We start from the raw sequence: 23,403 nt of genomic DNA, 5'->3' as shown, positions 1-23,403 counted from the left end.
GAAGTTACACAAGATTCATTCAAACAAAAAACCCGCCCTTCAGATCCTTGACACAGGTGGTGCGTCATCCGCACTTGAAAATGAGTTACAGGTCATTTTGGAAAACCTACATGAGGAGGGAGTAGTGGATCCAACACAAACACAATCACAAACATTGGACACCACAACTCCTAAGACAGACACCCAACCCCACACCACCGTGACTCCTTTTAAACCCAGATCCAGATACAGACCACAGCTCCCCAGAGATAACATTGATCTTTTCCATGACTTGGTCGTTAACGATATGCTCAAACTCTTACACAAATCTCCCAAAAAGCAGAACATAACTCCAGAAATGAGGGAGGCACTAACATCCTTGAAGAATGACGACTCAATCATTATTTAGCCCTCTGATAAGGGGGGGAACGTAGTCCTAAGGGACAGAAAATTGTACATCATAGAGGCAAAGAGAAAATTGTCAGATGGTACATGTTATGTCAGAGTAGATCATACCTACCTAGCTAAACTACAGAGTAGAGTACACCAATGCATCCACGAGTGGAATAACAATAAACTGTTGAACTGGGACGAGACCAAGTTCCTAATTAACGAGAATCCTACAACACCCACATTCTATCTACTTCCCAAAGTACATAAAAATCCAACAGCACCCCCAGGGAGGCCCATTGTGTCCTCTATCAATAGCCTTATGGAGAATGTATCTCACTATGTTGACTACTTTTTAAAAGACTATGTGAAAGAACTAACTTCTCATATAGAAGACACCAAAGACTTTCTCCAAAAAGTGGAAAACATTAACTGGGAGAACCATTTCTGGTTAGTATCCTTAGATGTGGAAAGCCTTTACACATCAATAAGACACAGAGATGGTTTAAAGGCATGCGAATACTTTTTACAGGTGAGAAGTAGACACTTGGAAGCCCACTCTAGAATGCTTTTACAAATGATTGAACTCTGTCTTGAGGAAAATGTATTTTTATTTGATGGCACTCTGTACAAACAGATACAGGGCACGTGGATGGGCACCTGCTTTGCCCCCAGCTATGCCAACCTATTGGTAGGCTGGTGGGAGGAGCAGGTGCTCAGAGACGATGCCCTTGAGGAATGGACTAATAAGGTGAACATGTGGCTACGGTTCATTGACGATATTTTCTTTGTCTGGGAGGGGAGTGAAAGAGAGTTAATCAAGTTTGTAAATGTACTGAATCTAAACTGTTTGAATCTTAAGTTCACTATGAAGCATAGTCAAAACACCCTAGACTTCCTAGACATTAGATTAAATATCGTTGAGAATCAGATTGAGACTGAAATCTTCAGGAAGGAAACAGCCAGGAACTCAATACTCCACTCTACGAGCTGTCACCCCCCCACCCCCAGCTTTAGATGGGCAAAACCCTTTGGCGAGTTTTTACGCGCCAAGAGGAATTGCAGTTCCCAGAAATCTTTTGAAAGCCATAAGAAAGCCATGCGTGAGAGGTTTGCTGTGAGGGGCTATCACCAAAACATGCTCCAGAAGGGTGAAGCAAGAGTCTCCCAAATAAACCGGAAAGATGCCCTTTTTCAAGCACCAAAGAGTAAACGGAACCCTTCTAGTGCACCTATAAGGCTGATTACCACATACAATACCCAATCCCCCGAATTCAGTAAGATTATAAGAAAAATATGGGACATCCTCTCACAGGATAAAACACTGAAGGACAGATTAGGGCAACACCCAGCAATAACCTACAGGAAAAGCAAATCCATTAAGGATTTAATTGTACAGAGCCATATGGAGAAGAAAAAATCATGGCTAGAAACAAAGGGAGGTTTTCAGAAATGTGGAAAATGTAAGGCCTGCAGATATAGCACAAATGTGAAGGAGGTCATACTCAGTAGGGTAAACAAAAGGTGGAAGATGAAAACAAAAAAATCCTTTGCACCACAGACTTTGTAATCTACGTAGTAACATGCCCCTGTGGAAAATGGTACATTGGGTCGACCACCTTCCCGGTAAAAAAGAGAATCCTGGAGCATTGGCGTGCCATTACTAATAAGGATTTTTCATACAGCACAGCCAAGCACTTCCACACCCACCATGGAGGGGACTGGACGAAGGCAAAATTCTTTGCCCTCGATTCAATTCCCAAACATGTAAGGGGTGGAGATAGAGTGACAGCACTACATAGAGCAGAGTCCAAGTTCATCCTACAGGCAGGCAGTATTGTTCCTATGGGGATGAACGTTGATGAAGAAATGTACGTTCATTTATGATATGCTTTCTGACCTTAGAGCCTCCCCATTCTTCTTTAGGAACTCTGAATCCATGATTATGTGATTTTTAACCTATCAATTTTCACTGTATATAAACATGTATTTGTGTGTATAAATGCAAGCACCTTGACTATCTGGAGGACCGAGACCAACAATTAGAATTATGAAATCGAGAATAGACTGTATGCTTTATAATTGACTAACCATAATGGCTACTTCTGATTGGCAGAAATATAACCATCCTCTCTTCTCTTTTCTGTATCTTTTATAGAGAACTGGCTGTGAACGGAGCACTAAGAAAAATCTCTTTCACGGATAAAAGATATTGTTACGAGCACAACGAAATCTACCAAACTGTAAATACTAGAGATATGAGCACGGTTCTGTATGGAATCCGAATATAGACACCACATGCCAATATTGATCGCCTATGGTTTAAAAAATTAGACGGGGTGATACTCTGCAGGTTAGGAGTTTATTAGTTTATTATTATTTCGGAAAACCTTATAGCTTATAATGGACAGTCTCTTTAGCTTCCAAACCAATGTGACACTCTCAGAACACTGATCGTAGAATATAACCAGGATATATAAGGATATGGGAATAGTGGCTTACTATTTATAATGCTAGACTAAGCTGTTAGGGGTACTATACCCGACCTGTTTAGCCCTTTCTCCCTCTGTTCTTATATATATATATTTTTTTTTTACCTATTTTTTTTACCTATATTCTTTGACCTTTGCATCTTACTTAACAATCTGTCTTTTATCTACACTTCAGTAATAACTGTCTGTCACTTATGAAATATTTCTTATGAACTACCTGATAGTCTCTCCTCCATATTTTTTGAAGTTTTCTTAATTGAATATTACTCGGGTACTACACCCTTAACGTTTTTCATATGTAGAAGCAAGGTAATGCATTGCATGAAATCACACGTTTTGGAATTGTGCCTTACGCTTTTATACACAATGAACGTTTTTCTAAAACTTATTATTTGTAGTGGCACAATTGGGAACTCTGTGTGACTCAAACACTGAGTCTCTCTTCCATTGTTATTGTTTCATTTTCTATAACACTAGCAAAATGTCCGTGGTGGTCATGTGACCAAGAGCCTGTGTGCTCGAAACGCGTCTTCTTTGTGCACAATAAAGAAAACTTTGAAATCATACCCGGCTGGTGTGGCTTGTAGTCCCTTCGTTTCTGCGGGAGGATTGAGTGTATATATATATATATATATATATATATATGTATATATATATTCACTGAAAAAACCATAGGTTATACACCATATATAGTTAGGAATTAGCATTTAAAAAACCTTATTTTACTCACACAAAACCAATGAAATTCCATATATAGTTAGTTGTACTAACTATATATCACGCACCCGCAATCCACTGCTGATGATGTCACATATTACATCATTCATGACATGGTCAGTGACATCACTGATGACATCACTGATGACATCTCAAATGACATCACTGATGGCATCACTGATGACAACATCCAGTGACTGTATTTTTCTGTAAAGTTAAAATATGTCTTACATATTTATGAATGAGTCGATGTATAAGTGTCTGGACGAAGGATTTAGTAGGTGCATGACTGAATGTATGAGTGAGTGATTAAATGTGTCTCACTGAGTGCATGGGTTAGTGACTAAACTGTCTTAATTTGTGCATCATTATGTCTGTTGTTCTGTAAACTGCTGCATGTGTTGATCAGTAGCTATATGAGTAACTATATAGGTTATTGATTGGTTGCACAAGCATTTGTATGGGCGACTGAGTGTGTGTGTGGGTGGCTGGGAAGTGTATGACTCTGTGCATAGATGTATGGATTCAAAAGTGCATGTTGGAAACAGCTGTATGGGCGGTTGACTGTGTGCATGACTGTATTGGTGAGTGAATAGATATCTCAGTGCTACATGTCAAATTAAGTACATATGTAAAATACAGTACATGTGAGAGTTGACATATATAAATAACTGTGCATAAGAGCCAGTGAATATGTGAGTGGCTGTATGGATCATTGTGAACTTGTATCCAGGATTGTATAAGTGAGTAAATATGTTTTAGTATATGTTTGAATAAGTAAGGTGTGTTTAACTGTATAGTTAAGGAAACGGAGGTGTGATTGATTGTTTGCATGACTGTCTAGGTGTGTGTGTAACTTCATGGATGAGTGACAATCTGTGAGTCTGTGTTTACACTGAGTGTATCTAAGGTTATATTACAGTCTGAAGAGGTTCATCGTATTATCACATGAATGATTTCATCAGTGATGTCATCAGTGATGTCATTTGAGATGTCATCAGTGATGTCATCAGTGATGTCATTTGAGATGTCATCAGTGATGTCATCAGTGATGTCACTGACCATGTCATGAATGATGTAATATGTGACATCATCAGCAGTGGATTGCGGGTGCGTGATATATAGTTAGTACAACTAACTATATATGGAATTTCATTGGTTTTGTGTGAGTAAAATAAGGTTTTTTAAATGCTAATTCCTAACTATATATGGTGTATAACCTATGGTTTTTTCAGTGAATTTCATTGGTTTTTTAATAGCTAATATCAAAACCTTTACAATGTATTATTCTTTAAAAAGAAAAATATTTTTTACATGTTTTTTATACAATTTTTTTTTATTTTTTTTTGTTTCGCTCCCAGTACGCGTACCAGTTAGCTTCCCGTTAGCTCAATCCGGAGGCGCGACCCGGTACGCGAACTGGTAAACGTTCCTTTTGCGCACCTCTCGCGTTACAAAACAACATCGCGACGCTTCGCGTCAGCATGACGTTTCGCGTTCTCGCGTAATACGTCATATTACGTGCTACGTTCGCGTACCCGGAAGCGCAGCGGTACGCGAACCGGAAGCGATCCGCGGCGCGGCGCCGACCGCATAACGTAAACATAGCAGGTCATGTGACTCGGTAATAACACTTTTCATTGGTTCATTTCACTTTTGGTTTCCTAATGATGTAATACAAGGTCATGTGATCTAAAATGGACACTTTTCATTGGTTTAGAACTTTTGTTTTTCCCAAATGATGAAAACCCCTCCTTCTTTCATCACTCTGACTTTCATCTTGGTGAGAGAAAGACCCTTTATTGATACTTTGTGATGGCTTCATTAGTAGCTTCAGCTGGTGCTAGCCCACCACCTCCACCAAATCCAAGAAAGAGAGGACCACCTGCAGAAGTAATTTTGCAAGAAGAGGAAGAACAGGAAGAGGAGGAAGAGGAGGAAGAGCATGAGTTTTTGCCAGAGGAGCCCAGGAGGTACAATCGGAAGGAGAATTATATCTGGCAATTCTACAGAATTCCTGAGGGGCAAAAGAAAGTCAATGCACGTTACGTGTTTTGCCGCATATGCGGTGATAGATTGTCAAGGGGCACTGATAAAAAATACAGTTATGGCAATCATACTATGCATCGGCATATGAGTAGGTGGCACCCAAATAATTATAGTGCTGCCCAGCTACGTGACGAACAACAAAATCCCCTCCCAATGGCAAGAAGATCGGTGGTTCCAGAGGTGTCGGGACCAGAGGCGAGGGAGATGATCGCAAACATCCAAATGTTGTTTGGGCACGTAAAGCAAGTGTGCGTGGAATGTGGCACTTTCATCTGCTACAGAGAAAGTAGCATCACTTTGATTTTGCGAGCAATTCAAAATCATATTAATGTTTGTACAAAACGCACCAAAAAATAAATTCTTTTTTTTTTTTTTTGCTCCTGTTGAGCCCTTTATAATGGATCGTTTTTGTTTCCCCCCCCCCCCAAAAAAACCAAAAATTTTTTAAAAACGTTCAGAAAATACAAAAAAAGTAAAAAAATGTTCAAAAAATACTAAAAAAAATATAAAACAACAAAAACATAAAAAAAAAAGTTCTTTTCAGAACTAACTCCCCATTATAAAAAAATTGGTAGAATATTTGGAACTCTGCCAACCTCTATTTCTCTTAGTTCGCTCCCGGAGCGCTACCCGGTACGCGTACCGGAAGCTAACCAAAAAAAATATTTTTTTTAAAAAAGAACAGTAAGTATAAGGTAAGCAAACAGACAGTTATGTTAAAAGAAAGACAGCTCTAGGGAGTAAACTAAGGATACTGTTACCTACAATCCACTGCTGATGATGTCACATATTACATCATTCATGACATGGTCAGTAACATCAACAGCAGTGGATTGTGGGTAACAGTATCCTTAGTTTACTCCCTATAGCTGTCTTTCTTTTAACATAACTGTCTATTCCTTCCCTTATAGTTACTGTTCTTTTTTAAAAAACATTTTTTTGATCAGTCATAAACAGTGACATTAATAGAAACAGAGAGAGTGAACAAGAGTGAAGAACTATGGTCCTCCTCAGCCACCCTCAGAAAACCAAGGGGGTCAAGATACATCTACCGTGCCCCCTTCTACCCATTCTGAACATTATTTGCCCTCCATCTTGTATCTTAATTCGACCGAAACACAAAATGGTGGACTGCCATAACGCTGCTGGTTTGCGAACCGGGCAACTTCCCGGGAAGCGGTCCAAAAAAAAAAAAGTTGGGAAAGTAATTCACAGACACTAAGAGTAATAGAGATGGAGTGAGTGAACAAGACTGAGGAACTATGAGAACAGAGGGACTGAGAAAAAGAGTGGAAGGAGTTGAGTAAATAGGTAATAGAGAAAGGAATGAGGAAAGTAGCAAAGGCAGGAAACTGAGGATTAAAGAAGTGAAGCAGTGGATCTAATAGTAGGTGAATGTGATAGAAATGTAACGAAAAGAGTACAACTATTTACCTAGTAATTGCCGTTAAATTAATCACATTTTATTTCTATACTTTCAATCTGTGAAAGAGAGAACCAACATTTGAAAAAAATTAAAATATGTATTTAAAAATTACAAAAGACAAGGGAAAATATTGAAGGACAAATAGTTTTTCAACAACTTTGACACTGACAGAAGCTTCTGCTTCTCCAGGTCCTCTACACAATCCTAAAGATATACATTTTAAACTAACAGTATCTTGATGCAGATGAAGTGAGGCCTATCTTAAAACATGGTGCATCTTTTGCATTGCTCTTGTTTCAGAAAAGTGTCGCTTCAGTATGCCAATAACATGTCTCCTATCCAGAGATTTGTTTGAGGTGAGGCCTACTCAGAGTTCAAGATGAGATTTACACTTGTTGAAGTGTACAGAGGAGATAATATCTGTGAAAGTCTACTAATGAAGTGAGTCATGTCCACTGCACTCTTCAACAAAGTAGAAACCTCCTATGTTTCCCTGGACAGACCTAAACTTGATCTGCACAATGTGATTCGTAATGATAGGAAACACAGGTGATGTAATTGAAATATGTGCAATTTATTTTGCTCATTTCACAATCACATCACTTGTGTTTCCTTTGCTTAGGTATCTCATTGTGCAGATGTAGTCCAGCATATGAAAGAATACGTAGAAGTGCAGCACTGCATACAATAAATTTAACACTTACAGAAAACTCACCTTCTCCATGCCTCCTACACAGTTCTACATATACATCATAAATGCAAACAGTACAGAATTAATTATACATGTTAAATGGTTTATTTTTGCTGTTCTCAGAATGTATCAAAATTCACTAAAAACAGTGACTTGAAGGTATTCATCATGTAACAGCGGGGAAAAAAAAACACAATCAAAATGATTGTGTTTAAAAAACCCATACAACATCAGAAATTAAAATTCAGAACTCCTTAAAGTTAACTTACTTTCCATGACGTCCAAGGATGTCCTATGAACAGCTTACACTCTTTTGTGCTGTTATTACTTTCAGCCCGCCACTTTCTGAAAGAAAACCTCCATCGTTTTTAAAAACACGTTACATGCAATAAATGACTTCTTGCTCTCTACCACTATTTTCCACAAGGCCAAATCTAGTCAGAGATATTTATAACTCTTGGATTTCTTGTAAGCCAATCCCATCATTTGGCATTTCCGCAACTTTCAGAATTAAAATGTTGAAGATCATTTTCACAATCCTGGAATAGTAATATCTTCCCCTTCTTGCTCAGTCATGTTCTACATTTCCTATGACACTGATACTGCTTAATATGAAGCAGACTTACACTACCTCTATGAGTACTACAATTATTTAATTCTCTACATCACTTTTAATCACAAAGCAATGTAAAACAGTAGACAGCATTGCAGACTTACATTCCCTCTACTCCATGTTTTGATTGGCTGCTTCAATTAGCTTATGAAAAGAAACAGTTTTTCTGAACTCATTTAAAGTGCACATACATCTCCATGATGTCCAATCCTATGATTAGAAGTTATGTCTCTGAACTACACTTATCCTCAAGGCCAAATTGTGTAGGAGCCATTAGAACTTCTTGAAATTCCACAGATCATATCCCGAGATTATTTTCCTAAAATTTTGGTTTTAAAAACACCAGGTAAGAGTTTTTAAGGTCATACGGCAATTTTTTTTTGAAAATTAAAACAGAATCATTGCAGAATGACCAGCCATTTCTAGACTTTAAATAAGCTGTGTAATGTCCTGATGATATTGAAGGGCCGTCATGATATATAATTGCTGTAGTTACAAAAGTCCTTCCTGATATTGACAACTGCGAAGCTACAAATTTTTTTATTAAAGTTGTCAATTTTGTTCCATCAGGCCTACATCGTTGGAACATTAAAATGACGTACTGGCCATATGTTCGTATAAATAATGTGGACATCATTTCAGATTTACATTGGCTACACTCCATGTTGTGATTAGCAGCTTTTACTAGCTTATTAAAGGAGACTGATTTACTGTCTGGCAAAGTTAAATATATAAATCTTTCTGAGTCTACACTAGTAGTACTTGATACCATACAGTTCTCGCAGTCATGCTGCCATTGATAAGAAAGCCCAAACAGCTGATCTACATCTACACCTTCAGCATGTAATACATCAAGCATATACATTAAAAACTCCTGACAATCTTGCTGAATATTTTGAGAGAATTGTGTTTGGCCTGAACATCTATCTAACAGATTTCTAATTTCAGACACACTTTCGATGTTTCTTCTATCAGTGGTACATTTCTCTAACACAGAATTTAACAAACTGCAAAATCTTTGATCAGAATTGACCACAATCTCTTCTTTTACATTTTTTAGAGAAAACAAAACATTAATTACTACATTAGCATAGCAGTTGACACCAGAACTGTTTTCAAACTGAAAACCAACAACATCTTCAACAGAATCCTCTTTGTTTCTGCTTGTAATTTTAGGTTCATTCACTTTTTGTCTTTTTGCTACAACCTCCCCAGTATTGTTCTCATTTCTTCGTTTCCGGCCTACCAGACGTTTCTCAAACAAAGGAAACTGAGGCAAATGTGGCGCATACTCTCTTCTTAACCTATTGTATTCCTTAACACAATCTAGATCTGCACAAATGTTTCTGACATCACACTCAATCAAGTACAATCCCGATAAAGTTCTAACTCGTGACAATGCCACATATGCCATACCCTCCTTGAACACAGAACTGCCAATATTCACCAATGCAGTGTCTACACTTAAACCTTGCGATTTATGAATTGTCACCGCATATGCCAAGCAAACAGGGAACTGCTTACGGCGAACATATAAGTCTTTTACAAGCAAAAATCTAGCAGAACAACGAGCAATTAGCTGTACTTCCTCAATGCCATCAAATTTAATTTTTAAAAATTCAATTCCATCTCTATTTCTGTATTTCACAAAATCAACAACATTACCCATTGATCCATTTACCAGACCTCTTTCAACATGTAAATTCCTTCTTAAAATTATACGGCAGTTCAAGCACACATTCAGAGTCTTTTCAAAACCTGCAGTTTTAGATATACTCTTCTCTAATGAATCCAATTTTGTTTTCAGATTCTCAGACAAAATAATTGTTGATCCCATATGCTCTACTCTATCAATAGCTTCCACTTTCACAATCTCTTGCTTTTCTAAATGCAACATTTTGTTGTTAAATTTGGCACATTCTGCAAGAGTTGGCATCAAACATATTCCAGATTTCTTATTAGTAATTTTCTGAAAAATATTCTCAGGCACAACATCTTGTTCTGGATATAAATTTGACAGTAATCGTGCATGTAAAGCTTCTTTCCCATGCTCGGTCACTTTTCCAATTCTAACATCTTGTAGAATAGTCTTGTAAACTTCATCCTTTGCCTGACGCATATTTTCATGCAGTTCAGCATAATTGAAGTTTAACCATATATTGACGTTGCCAATGCTGCCTAGGCACTTCCTGGTATCTTCATGCGTGAGCATTTTGAACACAGGTTGCCCTTTCACTGGTGTCAGCTGCAGAAGATCTCCGAAAACAATGATGTGTTTGCCACCAAATAACACATCATACTCTGTTTTGAGAACTTCTTGCATCCTCAAATGCACAAAGGCAAGCATGACATTGGAAACCATGCTTACTTCGTCAATGATAAGAAGTTTCATTTTCCTCAAGATTCTTGAAACTTCAAAACAAGCATCTCCAGATAGCTTGTGATATTCTAATTTGTTGTCATGCTCCACTGGCAGCATCAGTAAACGATGTAAAGTAATCCCTTTAATATTATGTGCTGCCAGTCCAGTTGGAGCAGTGACAACACAAGACAGCGATGACTCTGTCCTTTCCTGCAAATAGCATGAAATTGCTTTAATGAGGAAACTTTTTCCAGTTCCCGCTTCTCCACTCACGTACAGTCGGACAGGCTTCAACGACGTACATGAGCACTCTTTCTTATCATGACTTAATCCATGATCAATTTGCATGGTAACTTCGTCATATATTTTCCTCTGCTCAACGTTGAGTTGCCTTTCCAACTCTTCTAAGTTAACCGCATCCTCTTGAGCATGTGCCATGGCTCTTTCCACCTCATTCATAGCAGTGGCAGCTTCATTTTCAATAAGAGGTCCTCCTAGTGGATCCTGACTCAATGAAGCAGAACTCTGACTGTCCTGAGAACTGTCTCTGGCAATCTCGGCTGCAATCGTTGCTTCCTGCTCAATTTCCGCATTCAACATTTCTACATATTTGGGAAAAGCAGGACATTCTATGGTCTCCTTGGCGGCATTGAAAGAGTCTTCGTAACAGAGGAAATCTCCAAGCAGTTCCTCTTCTGCACGCCAAGGCTTGAAAAGTTGCAAAAGTGCTAAATAGAAAAACTCCTTTTTTTCAGGAGATTCGCCACTCAATTTTCGATGGTTTATCAAGTGGCATTTTCTTTGCTTGACCAGACATCCCTCACTTCCTATTACAGCATACACTCCTTTCTCAGTATCTTCTTTGATGTTCCTCTTGAACATGTAATTTTGCAGAACCTCATACAGACAAACATTCTCTAGGTGACTGCTTCGATTTGGATAATATGTATCCAACATGTTTGTCTTCAAAATGTCGGTACTGTTTGGCTCCTTTTCCGCCAAATACTCAATTTCCCGCACAGGTTTGAGAACTCGATTACGCGTTGCAGCAAGACCAAGACTCGCCCAAACGATACTCCTGGACTTGGCATAGAGACTTGCTGAAGACAACCGGTCAGAACATTCGTACGCTCCGATTTCTCGATGCGACAACATCTTCAGACTGAAACTGTACAACTTCTTGCTGAGGCTCTTTTCATGGGAAATGTCCTCCCACATATCCTTCAATTCTGTCTTCTCTTTTTTGGTGATGTAAGACGTCACATACCGAGCCACAGCCATACAGTTATCAGCCACAAACTGTATATCCATGTTAGCATTCCACATGGACAAAATCACCGGGTTGTAGTCGTTGATGTACTTGGACTCTTCGTTCCTCTTCAAATTGTAAGTGTTTTTAGGTGATTTCTTCATCACATTATGTCGCAGCGAAGACATCAAACTGTTTACTCTTCCTTTAGAAATCACCGGTCGTGGAAAGCCGAAACGACATTTGGTGTAGAACTTGTCTTTGTTTCGGAATTTACGACGGCAGTACTTTCCACATCGATGGCTTTGGAAACGCAGAACTTTTTCTCTTAGGCTTTTCTTCTCCTTTGCGTTTGGAACAGCACACGTAGAATACTGTTGGATGAAACTCATCACTGAGTCTTCTGGATCCGTTCCAAATTTAGGTGCATCCTTGATCCACAGCAACATATGTATATGAGGAGCACCTCTTGCTTGGTACTCCTTTCTCCAGAAGAAATCCAACACCTCTCCAAGAGGTGGATTCTTCTTATTCATGATGAAAGACATCATAGCTTCAAATCTATGATTGAAGTACCTACATACATTGACTGGATCCAAAGAGCACAGTTCTCCGGGTGTCTTGAATTCGATGTTTTCTACATTAGCATTTGCCTCTCGTAGAAATTGAAGTAAGTCTTCCCAGCCATACTCGGCACAACTCAGAGTGAGGAACCATGTGGGAGTACCTAAGTTCCTCAGCATACATTTTAAATCACCATGACGACGGTACCAGTACTCATTAGTACCACGCTGACACGCCATGAGATTAATCAGGTGAGAATCCAAAATACTATCTTGGACATTCACTTTATCCATAAAATCACTTGCCGAGATGTTTTGCATGTGTATACCACTTTTCAAGATGTGGTTCACTGCATATGACAGTCCAGACAGATCGCTTTCAAACAGGAGATGAAACAAATAAGGAATGCATTGTCGAAACCTAGCATCTCCTGCATACAATCGCAAAGTCCGGTATTCAGAAGCAGGAATTTGATGAGGTCGCTCATCATATCTTCCTCCCTGACCTGTTGGAAAAAGCTGTGGGAAACACCGAGCTTCCAAACTTTCCTCCCAAACACTAATGGGACTCCCTTTGGCTTGTTTCATTTGAAACAACTCAATAGCATTCCCCATGACTTCCTTTGAATGCAAAGGATGAACACTATAATGTTCATATATTTCCTCACTAGTAGAGGGTTCTACTTTCTCAATTTGACCAGCACACAAATCGCTATCCTCTTCCTCACTTACTTCCTCTTCTGCAACATATACATTCTTATAGTATTTATTATTTTTTTTCAAATACAATGTTGCCTTTTTAACTTTCCTAACATCTACTAAATCTTGCCATATTTTCTTATTCTTTGTCGGAACCCCATTAACTAAGATAACCAGAGGTTCCTCTTCCACTTTTTCTACTCCAATTGTGTTAATGTTTTTCTTGAAATCTAGAGGCAAATAAACAACTCTTCCCTTTAATCCTCTCTGTAAATCTGATGGAGGCAATTTCCCTGTCTTTGGCTCCATTCTTACAATAGCCTGAAAGGGATGGATACTTTGAATCAAAATAGATTCATAAGTATTTAAGTCCTTCAATTCAGAAGGAATCTCAACCAATTCCAGATTATTATGAACTGCTCTAGCAGGCATCTGGTTTTGTTTTAATTTGTTACAACAATAAGTACACACACGTTGATCCAATCCCAAATCAAAACAATTTTCTACCATCAAGTATGTTGCAAAATCCTTCCATTCACTATTATTTTCCCTTTCACTTTTTGCATATAAATCCACTAACTTAGTCTGATTCTTATAATAAGTGCGTCTACAACACACACAAGTGAAATTAGGCCTCTCACTTGATTTCATGTCAAACGTCGCAATTTCCCTCTGGAAATTATCTGTACTGGAAACCTGTACACTATCTTCCAAATGACCCTCTACTTCTTGCTCAATTTCAACATTCTCCTCTTTACTTCCAAAGTAACAAAACTCAATTTCTTCACATATATTCTTCACATCTATTTCAGAACCATGCAAAAGAGCAGCGCATAATTGTTTCAGCATAATTGCTGGACTCTTAGCATAATACAACAGTCTAACTAACTTCCTCACTTTGTTATGATGCACTGCTAGCATCCTGAAATGATGAAAAACACTCTGGCATACTCTCCTGGAAAGACAAGCCAGTGAATGACCATGCAAACCTGTCACTTCTCTCACTCTGCAAGGATCTAATTCTTGCAACAACCTTATTTTCTGCTTCAAACTTTTCTTGTTAAATGTCCGTACAAAATCACAAAGCAAATTGATGGAATCCTGTCGCACACTGCAAATACTACTACACTTCCAGGTGTACACAGGACCCTTAGCACGTCTTCCTAAAACCTCATTACCTAACAACTCTTCTGCCTCTGTTGTCACAAGTTTTTCTTTTTCAACTGGACAACCATCTTTCACTTCATAAGCACGACCACTGATGTCAACTGCATGCACCAAATCATTATCCTGGAAATAACTCTCTTCATTAAAAAATGCCTCACAGCTTGAACTATGTATCCATTCTCCAGAAAAAACTTCACAAAAATTACTACGATTAACTATTCTCTTCCATCTACTATTTCTTTTGAAATCAAAAATTGCCTTGTTTAGCTTCCTAATTCTATTGATTATCAAAATAAATAACTTACGTTTAATTTCAAAAGCCTGATCAATAACTTTCTCAACTTTTTTTTTTCTCCTATAAAAAACTAATTTCTGTTGACCTTTCTTAATATTTTTTAACAAATTGCCAATTATCCTGTTACGGAACATTCGTTTACGAATCTCCCTAAACTGTTGTTTCCTTCTACTATCATGCACAGATTTATCTCTTGCTCTAGCAGTAACATTTTCATTTGTCCTTTTCTTTCCATTTGATTTACTTGTCATGTTATGGATTGAAACATTTTCTGTACTAATATTTTTTTTATTAGAAATATTTCTTATGAAATATTTAGAGCTCTTACCCTGTGCTTTCTTCATGGCTTGAGAAATCTTTTTGTTAGAGGACTGCTGCGTTTTTTTTTTCTCCTGCTGTCTTTGACGTTTTGCAGCCTTTATCTCTCTTATTTTTGTAGGCATATTTAAATCTTGAAATGATCTGCAGTTGAATCTGAGGAAAAATATAATAAAAAATGTTATTAAACATTATTATCAAACAGTAAATCAGTAATAGTGATCAAAAACATAACACACTACTTGACAATTTAATTTGAAGATTTTTTAGTCATTGCCATTTTTTGGGAAAAGTAATGGTTTGCAAATTTATGACAAGGACATAATGGTGTATGCTTCTCTATAAGGCATTTCAGTATCTCTAATGTCATTTTCCCCATATTACATTATAAGACCTTTCCCCATGAAGCACATTCCTTGTAAATATGCTCCCACCTGTGCATTGCAAATTTAGATTTTGACTGTTTCAGACACATAGCCATGTTGAAAGTGACCCAAAAAAATTGCAAACGTTTTAAAAAAAAACATTCATGTGTCTTAATGACATTTTAAGTCATTTCCCCATGGACAATGTTTTCTAAGTGGCACAAAAGAGGTATACACCTATCATAAAACAATAACAGTGATCAAAAACTTAACACACTACTTGACATTTTAAATAGAAGATTTTTTTAGTCAAATTTACAATACAGAAATACCAGAAAAGAAATGACATTTATATTTATGTTACCTATGCTATTTTATATGTGAATCTGATCTAATTATATGAGCATATTTTAATATTTTATTGAAGACACTACACATAACCTGTTTTTGAAGGTGTCTTTATTTTTAAATTAAACGGTTTACCTTTTTACTTTTTATTGATTATAAATTTTAAAAATAAATGTTTATAATTCCAAAGGCTCAAGCAGGTCAGCTTCCCATCCTATATCATATAATTCGGACAAATCTGCATCCTCATCACGCTCTTCTTCATCCTCAGGATTTAAATCATCCAATGGATCAACATCCACTGATGTTTCAATTACAAGTTCAATGATGAGGTCAAAATCAACTGATTGCAGATTGTCGCTCATGTTGAGGTTGTCTTTATCTTTAAATAAAGATAACAACAATGAGATGTTGCAGAGTAAGAGACAAATCTCACAGATTATAATAGTAAAATTATTTAACAAGAGTAACATTTTGCAGCTATTATTTAGCCATGTCCAGCGATGCTGAGCAGGTGAAGCCTATGTCTAATTTTTCACTGAACAGGACTCATCTGTTCTTAACCTTGGATAAGCCTCAACGACTCTGTGTCCCCTGCACATACTCAAATGTTAAAGTGCAGATTTATATTAAATGGCACATCCCCAGGCATGCACCAGTTAATGTGCACCACTGCTTTACCACCCATGGTGTGCCACATTTACAATCAGATAGGAGAAAGCTGCTTCAAAACCCTGCGCCTGCTTGAAGCTGGCATAGGTCTTGACGCAGCATTGTATAGATGGGGCACCCCTGAGCCTTGCTGGAGCTGCATCGCACTTACGATACAACTCCAGCAATGCGCCACCTTTACGGCACAGATGCGTCACGCATCTGTGCCGTTTTTGCCCCATGCTGCGCCGCATTGTAAATGCAGCACAACATGGGTGGCGGAACAGTGGCGCAGGATGACTGTCACATCCCTGGTGATGCGCCACTCATCATAAATCTATCCCTAAGCTTCTTATCTTGTTACAGATGAACTGCCATATGTATCATCAAAATATTTTACATATTATAAATAGCAAATTTTAAGGAATAAATAGCGATTCTTTACTATTCCTAATTTGCAATGAGCAAATTGCTAATTGCAAATTACCCATTCATTTCCATAGGCTAGGAGGCTCATAGGAATTAATGTTGCAAGTTGTGATTAGCAATTAGCTCATCACAAAATAGGATTTTTTTCAAGCGTGCAGGGGTATCTCAAGAACACCCTGCTGCACCCCTGAAAAAGAAATTTGGGAGCACATGGCACACCTACATGCCCTAATGGCATGTATGGGCGTCATATGGGACCTTTTTTTTTTTTTTTTTTAAAATGCTTTTTGAAAAGAATTCGCAAATTACCACAAACTAGAAGTTGGTGGTAGTTTCCAAATCCTTAATATCATTTTTTACATATTTTTTTTTGATACATTGCATTTAAGGAATCACAAATTTTGAATTATTGACATTTTAAGTAATTTCCACATGTGCAGTGTTTTCAAAATATAATTTGAAAATCGTTTTGGGGGAAAAGTAATGGTTTGCAAATTTATGACAAGGACATAATGGTGTATGCTTCTCTATAAGGCATTTCAGTATCTCTAATGTCATTTTTCCCATATTACATTATAAGACCTTTCCCCATGAAGCACATTCCTTGTAAATATGCTCCCACCTGTGCATTGCAAATTTAGATTTTGACTGTTTCAGACACATAGCCATGTTGAAAGTGACCCAAAAAAATTGCAAACGTTTTAAAAAAAAACATTCATGTGTCTTAATGACATTTTAAGTCATTTCCCCATGGACAATGTTTTCTAAGTGGCACAAAAGGGGTATACACCTATCATAAATCTGTCCCTAGCATTATAAATGATTAAATCAGGATGACAAAGATGTGGCCTATCCAGAGGTTTGTTTAAGGTGAGGCCTACTCAGGATTGCAGATTAAAGTTACTCTTGATGAAGAATACAGAGGAGATAATTTATTGTAAAGGCCTACCAATGAAGTAAGTGATTTCTACTTCATTGCACCAGTCATCATAAATGTATCCATAAGCTTCTTATCTTGTTAGACATCAACCGCCATATGTATCATATAACTATTTTGCATTTCCAAAAAAGCGAATTTTAAGGAATAAATAGCGATTCTTTACCATTCCAAATTTGTTTGAGAAAATTGCTAATTGCAAATTACCCATTCATTTCCATGGGCTAGGAGGCTCATATAAATGAAGGTGCAATTTGCGATTAACAATTTGCTCATCACAAATTAGGAATTTATTCCAAAGGTGCAGGGGTGTCTCAAGAACACCCTGCTGCAACCCTGAAAAAGAAATTTGGGGGCATATGGCGAACATAAATTTTAACAACATTCCTTTACCTCAAAAACGATTTTCAAATCATAACTTCAAAACACTACACATGGGAAAATTACTTAAATTGTCCTTAAGACACATAAAAGCGTTTTTTGATTGGCTTTCCTGCATGGTAGGGTCACTTTTAACATGGCTATGTAACATAAACATTCAAAATCAAAATTTTCCATGTACAGGTGGGAGCATATTTACAAGCAATTTGCGCCACAAAGAAAGGTCTGACATTAAAATGGGAAAAATAACATCAGGGACAGTCAATTGCCTTATAAAGAACCATACACCATTATGTCCTTCTCATGAATTTAAAAACAATTCCTTTTTCCCAAAAACGATTTTCAAATCATAATTTCAAAAAACTGCACATGAGAAAATGACTTAAAATGTCATTGAAACACATGAAAGCGTTTTTTGATTGGCTTTCCTGCATGGTTGGTTCACTTTTATCATGGCTATGTAACACAAACATTTATAATTAAAATTTTCATGCACATGTAAGAGCATATTTACAAGCAATTTGCGCCACAGAGAAAGGTCTTACACTAAAATGAGAAAAATAACATCAGGAACAGTCAATTGCCTTATAAAGAACCATACACCATTATGTCCTTGTCATGATTTTATAAACAATTCCTTTTCCCCAAAAACGATTTTAAAACCATAATTTCTAAACACTGCACATGGGAAAATGACTTAAAATGTCATTAAAACACATGAAAGCCTTTTTTGATTGCCTTCCCAGCATGGTTTGGTCACTTTTAACATGGCTATTTAACACAAACATTCAAAATCTAAATTTTCCATGCACATGTGAGAGCATATTTACAAGCAATTTGCGCCACAGAGAAAGGTCTTACACTAAAATGAGAAAAATAACATCAAGGACAGTCAATTTATTATAAAGAACCATACACCATTATATCCTTGTCATGAATTTAAAAACAATTCCTTTTCCACAAAAACGATTTTCAAATCATAATTTCTAAACACTGCACATCAGAAAATGACTTAAAATGTCATTAAAACACATGAAATCATTTTTTGATTGGCTTTCCAGCATGGTTGCGTCACTTTTAACATGGCTATATAACACTAACATTCAAAATCAAAATTTTCCATGCACATGTGAGAGCATATTTACAAGCAATTTGCGCCACATAAATCATAATTTTCTCCTTAAAGCACACTATTCTCTATCTAAAGTAAAGAAATATTTTCTCACCTTAGCAAATACTTTGAGTTTGAAAACAGTCTAAGAAACACACCAATTTGTCTTCAGCAGAGCAAAAGGTATGCACTCCAGAGTCTGCAGCTATCAAAAGCACAGAAATGGTGTAATTCTTCACACATATTTCTCATGTCACCCAATCAAAACTCTTCCCTCACTTTTTTTCAAATGAAAACCCTTCCCCCTCTGCCCTTTCTGCCTATTTTCCATAGCAACCAGCTCTTGGAGAAACTCTGGTGTTTGCAAATTCACACAACAATGTTGCAATTGAACTCTGAACTCTCAGTGCACCTGCATATCCAGTGCTTTCTTTCATTTAATGATTTTTTATTGACCACTCAAAATACATCTTTCAAACAACACATCTGTGCACCCTAACTTTCTGTTTTCATCAATCAAAATCCACCAATCACTGTTACTACTTCATGAACACAGAAACTCCACAGTTTTTTTCATTTCAAACTCACATTTTTTCAACTGCCATTTCATTGCCACACTTCATCTGACTGCAGGAGAACCTTCTCTCACCATGTTTTCTGTCTGGATTGTTGGTCATAGTTATATTCACTGGGCTCAAAGGTACGTTGAAAGCAGGAATTTACCTAACCTCAATTTACAAGATGTGGAAATTAAGTGGTTTGGCCACAGAGGATTAAAATGTCACCAATTGATACCATTGGTGAAAACCTTTATGCATTTGCCAAAACCTGACCTGTTAATTGTGCACTGTGGAGGTAATGACTTGGGCACTTTGACTGGTGTAGGTCTGGAAATGCTTTTAAAGGACACCTTTGAGCAATTAATGGCACTTTTTCCTCAGACTGCCTTGGTATATTCAAATATATGCCAAAGACAGAAATGGAGGTGGTCAAACCAATTTTGTCCACAAATTGAGAAGTCGAGGAAGCATGTAAACAAATCTGTTTCAGCTTACATGAGAGACCATGGAATGGGCTCCCTGTACAACAATAACTTGCGTTACTACATGCAAGATATCTACAGAGGAGATGGAGTTCACTTCTCAGATGAGGGCAACAGAGTTTTCACTCTGAATTTAAAAATGTGCATTGGTACCTACTTATAAGTACCAAAATGTACCATAAACCCAAAAGCTCTTCTCAGAGCTACCCTACATCTAATCACTCACAATTATTATTTTACTCTAACTTTTTTCACTAATTTTCAACAAAGTACACTCCCTGGGGCGCTACCCGGTACGCGTACCGGGAGCTAACCTCGCGAAATTTTTAAAAAAAATGTTTTTTTTTTCGCACATATAAACCTCCTCAGCCACCCTCAGAAAACCTAGGGGGTCAAGATAAGTCTACCGTGCCCCCTTCTACCCATTCTGAACATTATTTGCCCTCCATCTTGTATCTTAATTCGACCGAAACACAAAATGGTGGACTCCCGGAACGCTTAAGGTACGCGAACCGGGGCGCTCAACGGTTCGCGTACCGGGTCGCTCCCTGGGAAGCGCACCATCAAAAAAGGTGGGAAAGTAGTTTACAGAAAAGCCACTGGAGACAATTTCACCAAATATAGATTAGCTCATACTACATACCAATCCCTACCATTTTCACAAATTTGATTGGAATTCCATTTAGCCATTTAGCCTGTAGACCTCTCTAAATACCGTGAGGTAAATTACTTCACAAAACACATCTGAAATGTTGGAATTGACAACCAATTAAAATGTTACTTTCATTTTCTACTTTTTTTACCTCACATTTGATTGGTTATGTACCCGAATATATATAAAGGAAGAGAAGGAAACACAGCCATTTTGACTACTACTTCCTGGTGTACATTTCAATAGGATTTTCATTAATAACTTCAACTTCTTTTTAAAGGTAAGTTGTTATTTTTAAAACTGAAGTATATTGTGCACTTTAAGTTAATATGGCAAACTTTTTCTGTTAGTTATATACTATCCCTCTGTAGTACTTATAAATTTAGATACACTTTTTTATATTCCTACTTCCACTCTGATACTATACACTGCCCAAAGATAAATTCTCTGTTAAAAACTGCCTATCTAAAATTAATCCCAACAGTGCCCTACCTCTACTAATATATATTTTTTTTATGCAAATTTCAGGAAAAATGGAAAGTGAACAAAACATTTCATTTGAAATTGTACTTCCAGAGTCCAACACAGAAATCATTGATCCAAATGAGATTGAATTTATGGATGAAACTTGGGACCAAGAACTACTGCAATGTGTGCAAGCAGTAGATAACCTCCTTGCAAATGAGGACATTTTACAACCTCAGAGACTACAATCTATATTCCATGATTATGAAATTTCTGACAATGAAATGTTAGAAAGTTTAATAAATTATGAAACACAATAAAAAAAGCTTAAAAAAAATAAATAAATAATCAACAAAACCAACAATCAATTAACATACAGCATTTGAAAAGTCTATCATTCATTTTTCATTGTGATACGCTCCCCAGAACGCTTCCCGGTTCGCGTACCGGGCGCTAACCACGAAAAAAAACAAAAAAAAATTATTTTTTTTTTGCTTAGCGGGGCCCCTTTAAAGCCTCCACATCAAACCTAGGGGGTCAGGGAGGATCTACTATGCCCCCTTATGGTCATTTGCCCCTTCGCTTTTGCCTCCTCTTGTCTCTCGATCCTACCGAGAGACAAGATGGCGGCCGCTCCGGACTGTTTAGAATGTTGACAGACACCGGAGAGCCAATCAACTTCGCTACGCGAAGTTCCGTTACGCGTCAAGTACGCGTACCGGGGCGCTGCCTGGTCCGCGCTTACAGATATATATCTTTTTTTGAACGTTATTTTCTCAAAATCCACTGCAGCACATATATTGAGACCTACAAAAGGCACATCGGGCTACCAGTCCCTACAATTTTGCCAAGTTTCGTGCAAATCCATTCAGCCGTTCGGGCTAAAAGTGAGGCTAACCGCCCTATGGAAAACTCAATGTTAAAAACACGTTTTGGGACCCCCCTTTTTTCTCGGCCCCCCCTGGACCAACTCCCCCCAAATTTCCAGGGGCTGCTCAGAAACAAAATGTGCCATTTTCCTGAAAATTTCAGCCAATTCCGTCCACAAACGCCAAAGTTATTAGACATAGAATTTTCAAAAAACCCATAGGGAAAAAATCCTAACTATATATACCTACTGGCGACCGCCAGTAGGTAATATATATATATATATATAACAATTCCAGGAAAGAAAGCAAGATTCCCTTTCGGCGAACTGCTAACCAGGAACGGACCACCACAAGGTTCTGAAGTTTTCTTAGTGCATTTTATTCCAGCCTTCACACAACATATATATATATATTTCATGGTTATGTGCATCTCATATTACCAGCTTATGCTACAAAGAGCCTCTTCCAGACACAGATGTGTACTGCTATCTACTTTGATTCAGGCATGTGAATCTATGAAAGACACCCCTAATACTGGAGAAGAACAATAGTTACTTACCTGTAATCTGTGGTTCTCCAGTATTGGTGTCTTTCATAGATTCACATGTCTCCCTACAAATTACAGGATTCAAGCCAAACAGACTACAGGAAGAATGTCAGTCATGGACCCACATGAGGTAGTCTTTTTGTGCATGGGCTCCATTCATGGCTTGTCATTTGACAAGTGTGCCATCATGCACCCAAAGGCGATTCATTGAGTACCAGGAAGCAAAACTCTCATGTCTTCCAAACCATAGAAGTCACTGTCAAAGCACAGGTCTCGTTCCTTCTGAAAGTGGCCAGCCTAATCTGATTCATGCTCACTGGGGATACTCCTGGCAATAATGAATTCCTGTTCAAAGTCTTCCAACACAAGTCTATGAAAACCAAGCGGCTATCGACCCAAAGGAAGCAGATGTTTGAGGCATGTGAGCTTGAGATCACAAGATCGCCATCTAGTGTTGGGTCCAGATGTTTGCACTTTATTTTTCTTCAAAGAAGTCTTCGTAGTCACAAAGTAAGTGACTCCTCCTTTCGGTGATAGAGCGCTTGGTCATCGACTCCATCTTCAGATTGTTTTTTTCCGCCATCAGGTTCAGATGT

This window comes from Lissotriton helveticus, chromosome 12 (assembly GCF_964261635.1).
Source record: "Lissotriton helveticus chromosome 12, aLisHel1.1, whole genome shotgun sequence".
NCBI classification, from domain to species: domain Eukaryota; kingdom Metazoa; phylum Chordata; class Amphibia; order Caudata; family Salamandridae; genus Lissotriton; species Lissotriton helveticus.
This window is presented reverse-complemented; position numbering follows the sequence as displayed.